We start from the raw sequence: 11,202 nt of genomic DNA on the forward strand, positions 1-11,202 counted from the left end.
CTGCGGACACCAGGTCTACCCAGCCTTGAAACGGGCAACAGGTCTACCAAGCTGCGGACACCAGGTCTACCCAGGGCATGCTGCGGACACCAGGTCTACCCAGCCATGAAACGGGCAACAGGTCTACTCACGGCTTGCTGCGGACACCAGGTCTACCAAGGGCATGCTGCGGACACCAGGTCTACCCAGCCATGAATCGGGCAACAGGTCTACTCACGGCTTGCTGCGGACACCAGGTCTACCCAGCCATGAAACGGGCAACAGGTCTACCAAGCTGCGGACACCAGGTCTACCCAGGGCATGCTGCGGACACCAGGTCTACCCACGGCTTGCTGCGGACAACAGGTCTACCCAGGCATGAATCGGGCAACAGGTCTACCAAGCTGCGGACACCAGGTCTACCCAGGGCATGCTGCGGACACCAGGTCTACCCACGGCTTGCTGCGGACAACAGGTCTACCAACTCAATGCTGCGGACAACAGGTCTACCCAGCCATGAAACGGGCAACAGGTCTACCAAGCTGCGGACACCAGGTCTACCCACGGCTTGCTGCGGACACCAGGTCTACCCAGCCATGAAACGGGCAACAGGTCTACCAAGCTGCGGACACCAGGTCTACCCAGGGCATGCTGCGGACACCAGGTCTACCCAGCCATGAAACGGGCAACAGGTCTACTCACGGCTTGCTGCGGACACCAGGTCTACCCAGCCATGAAACGGGCAACAGGTCTACTCACTCAATGCTGCGGACACCAGGTCTACCCAGCCATGAAACGGGCAACAGGTCTACCAACTCAATGCTGCGGACAACAGGTCTACCCAGCCATGAAACGGGCAACAGGTCTACCAAGCTGCGGACACCAGGTCTACCCACGGCTTGCTGCGGACAACAGGTCTACCCAGGCATGAATCGGGCAACAGGTCTACCAAGCTGCGGACACCAGGTCTACCCACGGCTTGCTGCGGACAACAGGTCTACCCAGCCATGAAACGGGCAACAGGTCTACCAAGCTGCGGACACCAGGTCTACCCACGGCTTGCTGCGGACAACAGGTCTACCCAGCCATGAAACGGGCAACAGGTCTACTCACGGCTTGCTGCGGACACCAGGTCTACCCAGCCATGAATCGGGCAACAGGTCTACCAAGCTGCGGACAACAGGTCTACCCAGCCATGAAACGGGCAACAGGTCTACCAACTCAATGCTGCGGACAACAGGTCTACCCAGCCATGAAACGGGCAACAGGTCTACCAAGCTGCGGACACCAGGTCTACCCAGGGTATGCAGCGGACACCAGGTCTACCAACTCAATGCTGCGGACAACAGGTCTACCCAGCCATGAAACGGGCAACAGGTCTACCAAGCTGCGGACACCAGGTCTACCCACGGCTTGCTGCGGACACCAGGTCTACCCAGCCATGAAACGGGCAACAGGTCTACCCACTCAATGCTGCGGACAACAGGTCTACCCAGCCATGAAACGGGCAACAGGTCTACCAAGCTGCGGACACCAGGTCTACCCAGGGCATGCTGCGGACAACAGGTCTACCCAGCCATGAAACGGGCAACCGGTCTACTCACGGCTTGCTGCGGACAACAGGTCTACCCAGCCATGAAACGGGCAACAGGTCTACCAAGCTGCGGACACCAGGTCTACCCAGGGCATGCTGCGGACACCAGGTCTACCCAGCCATGAAACGGGCAACAGGTCTACCAAGCTGCGGACAACAGGTCTACCCAGGCATGAATCGGGCAACAGGTCTACCAAGCTGCGGACACCAGGTCTACCCAGCCTTGAAACGGGCAACAGGTCTACCAAGCTGCGGACACCAGGTCTACCCAGGGCATGCTGCGGACACCAGGTCTACCCAGCCATGAAACGGGCAACAGGTCTACTCACGGCTTGCTGCGGACACCAGGTCTACCCAGCCATCACGGCTTGCTGCGGACACCAGGTCTACCCAGCCATGAAACGGGCAACAGGTCTACCCACTCAATGCTGCGGACAACAGGTCTACCCAGCCATGAAACGGGCAACAGGTCTACCAAGCTGCGGACACCAGGTCTACCCAGGGCATGCTGCGGACAACAGGTCTACCCAGCCATGAAACGGGCAACCGGTCTACTCACGGCTTGCTGCGGACAACAGGTCTACCCAGCCATGAAACGGGCAACAGGTCTACCAAGCTGCGGACACCAGGTCTACCCAGGGCATGCTGCGGACACCAGGTCTACCCAGCCATGAAACGGGCAACAGGTCTACCAAGCTGCGGACAACAGGTCTACCCAGCCATGAAACGGGCAACAGGTCTACCAAGCTGCGGACACCAGGTCTACCCAGCCTTGAAACGGGCAACAGGTCTACCAAGCTGCGGACACCAGGTCTACCCAGGGCATGCTGCGGACACCAGGTCTACCCAGCCATGAAACGGGCAACAGGTCTACTCACGGCTTGCTGCGGACACCAGGTCTACCCAGCCATGAAACGGGCAATAGGTCTACCAAGCTGCGGACACCAGGTCTACCCAGGGCATGCTGCGGACAACAGGTCTACCCAGCCATGAATCGGGCAACAGGTCTACTCACGGCTTGCTGCGGACACCAGGTCTACCCAGCCATGAAACGGGCAACAGGTCTACCAAGCTGCGGACACCAGGTCTACCCAGGGCATGCTGCGGACACCAGGTCTACCCACGGCTTGCTGCGGACACCAGGTCTACCCAGGCATGAATCGGGCAACAGGTCTACCAAGCTGCGGACACCAGGTCTACCCAGGGCATGCTGCGGACACCAGGTCTACCCACGGCTTGCTGCGGACAACAGGTCTACCAACTCAATGCTGCGGACAACAGGTCTACCCAGCCATGAAACGGGCAACAGGTCTACCAAGCTGCGGACACCAGGTCTACCCACGGCTTGCTGCGGACAACAGGTCTACCCAGCCATGAAACGGGCAACAGGTCTACCAAGCTGCGGACACCAGGTCTACCCAGGGCATGCTGCGGACACCAGGTCTACCCAGCCATGAAACGGGCAACAGGTCTACTCACGGCTTGCTGCGGACACCAGGTCTACCCAGCCATGAAACGGGCAACAGGTCTACTCACTCAATGCTGCGGACACCAGGTCTACCCACGGCTTGCTGCGGACAACAGGTCTACCCAGCCATGAAACGGGCAACAGGTCTACCAAGCTGCGGACACCAGGTCTACCCAGGGCATGCTGCGGACACCAGGTCTACCCAGCCATGAAACGGGCAACAGGTCTACCAAGCTGCGGACACCAGGTCTACCCAGGGCATGCTGCGGACACCAGGTCTACCCAGCCATGAAACGGGCAACAGGTCTACCAAGCTGCGGACACCAGGTCTACCCACGGCTTGCTGCGGACAACAGGTCTACCCAGCCATGAAACGGGCAACAGGTCTACTCACGGCTTGCTGCGGACACCAGGTCTACCCAGCCATGAATCGGGCAACAGGTCTACCAAGCTGCGGACAACAGGTCTACCCAGCCATGAAACGGGCAACAGGTCTACCAACTCAATGCTGCGGACAACAGGTCTACCCAGCCATGAAACGGGCAACAGGTCTACCAAGCTGCGGACACCAGGTCTACCCAGGGCATGCTGCGGACACCAGGTCTACGCAGCCATGAAACGGGCAACAGGTCTACCAAGCTGCGGACACCAGGTCTACCCACGGCTTGCTGCGGACAACAGGTCTACCCAGCCATGAAACGGGCAACAGGTCTACTCACGGCTTGCTGCGGACACCAGGTCTACCCAGCCATGAATCGGGCAACAGGTCTACCAAGCTGCGGACAACAGGTCTACCCAGCCATGAAACGGGCAACAGGTCTACCAACTCAATGCTGCGGACAACAGGTCTACCCAGCCATGAAACGGGCAACAGGTCTACCAAGCTGCGGACACCAGGTCTACCCAGGGTATGCAGCGGACACCAGGTCTACCAACTCAATGCTGCGGACACCAGGTCTACCCAGCCATGAAACGGGCAACAGGTCTACCAAGCTGCGGACACCAGGTCTACCCACGGCTTGCTGCGGACAACAGGTCTACCCAGCCATGAAACGGGCAACAGGTCTACTCACGGCTTGCTGCGGACACCAGGTCTACCCAGCCATGAAACGGGCAACAGGTCTACCAAGCTGCGGACACCAGGTCTACCCAGGGCATGCTGCGGACACCAGGTCTACCCAGCCATGAAACGGGCAACAGGTCTACTCACGGCTTGCTGCGGACACCAGGTCTACCCAGCCATGAATCGGGCAACAGGTCTACCAAGCTGCGGACAACAGGTCTACCCAGCCATGAAACGGGCAACAGGTCTACCAACTCAATGCTGCGGACAACAGGTCTACCCAGCCATGAAACGGGCAACAGGTCTACCAAGCTGCGGACACCAGGTCTACCCAGGGTATGCAGCGGACACCAGGTCTACCAACTCAATGCTGCGGACAACAGGTCTACCCAGGCATGAATCGGGCAACAGGTCTACCAAGCTGCGGACACCAGGTCTACCCACGGCTTGCTGCGGACACCAGGTCTACCCAGCCATGAAACGGGCAACAGGTCTACCCACTCAATGCTGCGGACAACAGGTCTACCCAGCCATGAAACGGGCAACAGGTCTACCAAGCTGCGGACACCAGGTCTACCCAGGGCATGCTGCGGACACCAGGTCTACCCAGGCATGAAACGGGCAACAGGTCTACCAAGCTGCGGACACCAGGTCTACCCAGGGCATGCTGCGGACACCAGGTCTACCCAGCCATGAAACGGGCAACAGGTCTACTCACGGCTTGCTGCGGACACCAGGTCTACCCCGCCATGAAACGGGCAACAGGTCTACCAAGCTGCGGACAACAGGTCTACCCAGCCATGAAACGGGCAACAGGTCTACCAAGCTGCGGACACCAGGTCTACCCAGGGCATGCTGCGGACACCAGGTCTACCAACTCAATGCTGCGGACAACAGGTCTACCCAGCCATGAAACGGGCAACAGGTCTACCAAGCTGCGGACACCAGGTCTACCCAGGGCATGCTGCGGACACCAGGTCTACCAACTCAATGCTGCGGACAACAGGTCTACCCAGCCATGAAACGGGCAACAGGTCTACCAAGCTGCGGACACCAGGTCTACCCAGGGCATGCTGCGGACACCAGGTCTACCAACTCAATGCTGCGGACAACAGGTCTACCCAGCCATGAATCGGGCAACAGGTCTACCAAGCTGCGGACACCAGGTCTACCCAGGGCATGCTGCGGACACCAGGTCTACCCAGCCATGAAACGGGCAACAGGTCTACTCACGGCTTGCTGCGGACACCAGGTCTACCCAGCCATGAAACGGGCAACAGGTCTACCAAGCTGCGGACAACAGGTCTACCCAGCCATGAAACGGGCAACAGGTCTACCCACTCAATGCTGCGGACACCAGGTCTACCCAGGGCATGCTGCGGACACCAGGTCTACCAACTCAATGCTGCGGACAACAGGTCTACCCAGGCATGAATCGGGCAACAGGTCTACCAGGCTGCGGACACCAGGTCTACCCACGGCTTGCTGCGGACACCAGGTCTACCCAGCCATGAAACGGGCAACAGGTCTACCAAGCTGCGGACACCAGGTCTACCCAGGGCATGCTGCGGACACCAGGTCTACCCAGCCATGAAACGGGCAACAGGTCTACTCACGGCTTGCTGCGGACACCAGGTCTACCCAGGCATGAATCGGGCAACAGGTCTACCAAGCTGCGGACACCAGGTCTACCCAGGGCATGCTGCGGACACCAGGTCTACCCAGCCATGAAACGGGCAACAGGTCTACTCACGGCTTGCTGCGGACACCAGGTCTACCCAGCCATGAAACGGGCAACAGGTCTACCAAGCTGCGGACACCAGGTCTACCCAGGGCATGCTGCGGACACCAGGTCTACCAACTCAATGCTGCGGACAACAGGTCTACCCAGCCATGAAACGGGCAACAGGTCTACCAAGCTGCGGACACCAGGTCTACCCAGGGCATGCTGCGGACACCAGGTCTACCAACTCAATGCTGCGGACAACAGGTCTACCCAGCCATGAATCGGGCAACAGGTCTACCAAGCTGCGGACACCAGGTCTACCCAGGGCATGCTGCGGACACCAGGTCTACCCAGCCATGAAACGGGCAACAGGTCTACCAAGCTGCGGACACCAGGTCTACCCAGGGCATGCTGCGGACACCAGGTCTACCCAGCCATGAAACGGGCAACAGGTCTACTCACGGCTTGCTGCGGACACCAGGTCTACCCAGCCATGAAACGGGCAACAGGTCTACCAAGCTGCGGACACCAGGTCTACCCAGGGCATGCTGCGGACACCAGGTCTACCCAGCCATGAAACGGGCAACAGGTCTACTCACGGCTTGCTGCGGACACCAGGTCTACCCAGCCATGAAACGGGCAACAGGTCTACCAAGCTGCGGACACCAGGTCTACCCAGGGCATGCTGCGGACACCAGGTCTACCAACTCAATGCTGCGGACAACAGGTCTACCCAGCCATGAAACGGGCAACAGGTCTACCAAGCTGCGGACACCAGGTCTACCCAGGGCATGCTGCGGACACCAGGTCTACCAACTCAATGCTGCGGACAACAGGTCTACCCAGCCATGAATCGGGCAACAGGTCTACCAAGCTGCGGGCACCAGGTCTACCCACGGCTTGCTGCGGACAACAGGTCTACCCAGCCATGAAACGGGCAACAGGTCTACCAAGCTGCGGACACCAGGTCTACCCAGGGCATGCTGCGGACACCAGGTCTACCCAGCTATGAAACGGGCAACAGGTCTACTCACGGCTTGCTGCGGACACCAGGTCTACCCAGCCATGAAACGGGCAACAGGTCTACCAAGCTGCGGACACCAGGTCTACCCAGGGCATGCTGCGGACACCAGGTCTACCCAGCCATGAAACGGGCAACAGGTCTACTCACGGCTTGCTGCGGACACCAGGTCTACCCAGCCATGAAACGGGCAACAGGTCTACCAAGCTGCGGACACCAGGTCTACCCAGGGCATGCTGCGGACACCAGGTCTACCCAGCCATGAAACGGGCAACAGGTCTACCAAGCTGCGGACACCAGGTCTACCCAGGGCATGCTGCGGACACCAGGTCTACCCACGGCTTGCTGCGGACAACAGGTCTACCCAGGGCATGAATCGGGCAACAGGTCTACCAAGCTGCGGACACCAGGTCTACCCAGGGCATGCTGCGGACACCAGGTCTACCCACGGCTTGCTGCGGACAACCGGTCTACCCACGGCTTGCTGCGGACAACAGGTCTACCCACTCCAAGCTGCGGACACCAGGTCTAACTACTCCATTACGCGGACAACAGGTCTACCCACTCCATGCGGCGGACAACATGTCTACCCGCTCCATGCTGCGGACACCAGGTCTGCCCACGCCGTGATGCGGACCACAGGTCTACCTTCGCCATGCTGCACGCAGCCCGGGTCGCACCGGAGCTAGGTAGACCCGGTCGCCGCGGCCGTCGCAGCGCCCTCGCCCTCGACGGCGGACCCACGCCGCCGGTCCCGGAGGCGGGTAGACCTGGTCGCCGCGGCCACGGCGGCCGCCCATCCCGGAGCCCAGTAGACCTGGCCGCCGCGGGACCGGCCAAGTTTCCCGGAGTCGTGTAGACCTGGTCGTCGCGGCCACGGCCGCCGCCGCTGCGCCTTCGCCGGCGACGGCGGTCCCACGCCACCGGCCCCGGAGCCGCGTCGACCTGGCCGCCGCGGGACGGGCCACGTTTCGCGGATCCGGGTAGACGAGGCATCCTTGTACCATCTCGGAGCCGGGGAAACCCCACAGCCTCTTAACGCTCCGGAGCCCAAGTGCTCCAGCAGCCTTGCCCCGCCCGGCAGAATCGATTTCAAGACCAAGACATATTTTCGACAACATTTTATTTCATCATTTCATTTCATTTCTTTTCATTTCATTTTATTATTTTATTTTATTTCGTTTTGTTTTGTTTTGTTTTGTTTTGATTTGATTTGATTTGTTTCATTTCCTCTTTGCCTTTTTTGAATGATTGCCTCTTCTATTTACTCGGAAAGAAAATCTTTTCCGGAAAACAAAACTCTTGCCAAATCTTATTTGTGATCCCTTTGGGCCCACAGCCGAGCTGACGGAGGGCCTGTGCCCGGTTCTCGCCCTGCTGACACACTGACCCCCCCAAACGGCGTCCTCCCTACCCCACGCCTCCTCCCCCGTCCCCCAGAGACCCTACCTACAGAGCCCCCCCCCCCACAAAACAGAACCTCACGGGCCGCAGCACAGCCAGGGGAAGCACGTACGTGCAGCGAAACTCGGCCCAAAGCCGCCGCGCCCTGGCACAACTCGCCCTGCCCCTTCCCGCCCCACGGAGGCGGCTGCATCGAGGCGACCGGCGCCGCCGTCGGCAAGCGGGTGGCCGCTTTCGGGCCGGTTCTTCCGCGGAAGGTCTGCAGAGCTCTTGGGGCCTCGGCGCGGGTTTGGGGGGCCGTGAGGGCTCGCTGTCGAGGCGCCCGGGGCCGGCACGAAGCCGCCTGCCCTCTCCCTGTCCCTGCCCCGTCTTCCGCAGCCACCCATTAACGCTGGGGGCGAGCCCGCCCTCCGCCATCAACCTCCCATGCAGCGCTTTCAGACTTTCCCCGCCCCTGCCCATTGTCGGCTGGGGGCGCCCTGCCCCCCGCCGTCAGCCTCCCTGGCAGCGCTTTCAGACTCTCTCGGGCCCCTGCCCATTGTCGGCTGGGGGCGCCCCGCCCCCCGCCCTCAGCCTCCCTGGCAGCGCTTTCAGACTGCCTCGGGCCCTGCCCATTGTCGGTTGGGGGCGCCCCGCCCCCCGCCCTCAGCCTCCCTGGCAGCGCTTTCAGACTGCCTCGGGCCCTGCCCATTGTCGGTTGGGGGCGACCCCGCCCTCCGCCATCAGCCTCCCTGGCAGCACTTTCAGCCTCTTCCTGCCCCCGCCCACGGTCCCACCGGGCAGTTTACACGGCGGCGGCGGGAGGCTGATGCCGAGGTCGGCAGGCGGAGAGCCTGGTGCACAAGCAGGGATGGCGGCGGGATGATTGGCGCCGTCTGTCCCTGGTCAAAGAAGCTCTCTGTTCAGCTTTCTCGGAGCCTTTTGCTTTGGTGGCGTTCCTTCCTCCTCCGCCCCGGCGCCGCTCAAGCCTGCGGCAGGGCGGCAGCGCGGCGGGCGGGCGGCCGGGGGGAGGGGGGAGGGGGGGGGGAGGGAGGGAGCGCGCGAGCGAGCGAGCGAGCGCGCTGCAGAAATGAAGCCCGGAGCAGGGCCGCGGTCCATTCGAGCACGGGGAGGGGGCGCGACAACGCTGCCTGCTCCTGTCGGGGAGCGCTTGGGGAAGTGGGGTGCCGGCACCATGACGGCGGAGCGGACAGGGGCCGCGGCTGGGGAAGAGGCCGGCGGAGCTCGCCAGTGGATGCTGGCGCACGGAGCCGGCAGGGACACCTGGGCACGGCTGGGACCGAAAGTCGCCCGCCTTCACGCCCCGCCTTTCGCCGGGGGGAAGAAGACGCGAGAGCAGGGCTGCCTGCTGGGCTGCCAGTGCCCGCGGTCATGCCGGACGTGCAGGCCGACCGCCGAAGGCGTGCTCGCCGCTGCAGAGACGACAAGGGGGCCGCGCGTCCGATGGAAGAGACGGGGCGCCATCGCGCGGCGGCCGGGCTGCAAGGCCGGCCGACGGTAACAGGACTACCACGCCGCGGGCGGCCAGAGACAAAGACCGGCCGAGGGCAACAGGTCTACCCAGCATTAGGCCGGCCGGTACCAGGGCCGGCCGAGGGCAACAGTTCTACCCAGCATTAGGCCAGCCGGAAAGACGGCCGGCAGAGGGCAACAGGTCTACCCAGCATTCGGCCGTCAGGTACAAAGGCCGGCCGAGGGCAACAGGTCTACCCAGCATTCGGCTGGCCGGTAACACGGCGGGCCGAGGGCAACAGGTCTACCCAGCATTAGGCCGGCCGGTAACACTGCCGGCCGAGGGCAACAGGTCTACCCAGCATTCGGCCGCCACGTCCAAAGGCCGGCCGAGGGCAACAGGTCTACCCAGCATTCGGCCGCCACGTCCAAAGGCCGGCCGAGGGCAACAGGTCTACCCAGCATTAGGCCGCCACGTCCAAAGGCCGGCCGAGGGCAACAGGTCTACCCAGCATTCGGCCGCCACGTACAAAGGCCGGCCGAGGGCAACAGGTCTACCCAGCATTCGGCCGCCACGTCCAAAGGCCGGCCGAGGGCAACAGGTCTACCCAGCATTCGGCCGCCACGTCCAAAGGCCGGCCGAGGGCAACAGGTCTACCCAGCATTCGGCCGCCACGTCCAAAGGCCGGCCGAGGGCAACAGGTCTACCCAGCATTCGGCCGCCACGTCCAAAGGCCGGCCGAGGGCAACAGGTCTACCCAGCATTAGGCCGCCACGTCCAAAGGCCGGCCGAGGGCAACAGGTCTACCCAGCATTAGGCCGGCCGGCAGAGGGCAACAGGTCTACCCAGCATTCGGCCGTCAGGTACAAAGGCCGGCCGAGGGCAACAGGTCTACCCAGCATTCGGCCGCCACGTCCAAAGGCCGGCCGAGGGCAACAGGTCTACCCAGCATTCGGCCGTCAGGTACAAAGGCCGGCCGAGGGCAACAGGTCTACCCAGCATTCGGCTGGCCGGTAACACGGCGGGCCGAGGGCAACAGGTCTACCCAGCATTAGGCCGGCCGGTAACACTGCCGGCCGAGGGCAACAGGTCTACCCAGCATTAGGCCGCCACGTCCAAAGGCCGGCCGAGGGCAACAGGTCTACCCAGCATTAGGCCGCCACGTCCAAAGGCCGGCCGAGGGCAACAGGTCTACCCAGCATTCGGCCGCCACGTCCAAAGGCCGGCCGAGGGCAACAGGTCTACCCAGCATTAGGCTGCCACGTCCAAAGGCCGGCCGAGGGCAACAGGTCTACCCAGCATTCGGCCGCCACGTCCAAAGGCCGGCCGAGGGCAACAGGTCTCCCCAGCATTAGGCCGGCCGGCAGAGGGCAACAGGTCTACCCAGCATTCGGCCGTCAGGTACAAAGGCCGGCCGAGGGCAACAGGTCTACCCAGCATTAGGCCGGCCGGTAACACTGCCGGCCGAGGGCAACAGGTCTACCCAGCATTAGG

Source organism: Sturnus vulgaris, unplaced genomic scaffold (genome assembly GCF_052056855.1).
Source record: "Sturnus vulgaris isolate bStuVul1 unplaced genomic scaffold, bStuVul1.hap1 Scaffold_182, whole genome shotgun sequence".
Lineage (NCBI taxonomy): Eukaryota > Metazoa > Chordata > Aves > Passeriformes > Sturnidae > Sturnus > Sturnus vulgaris.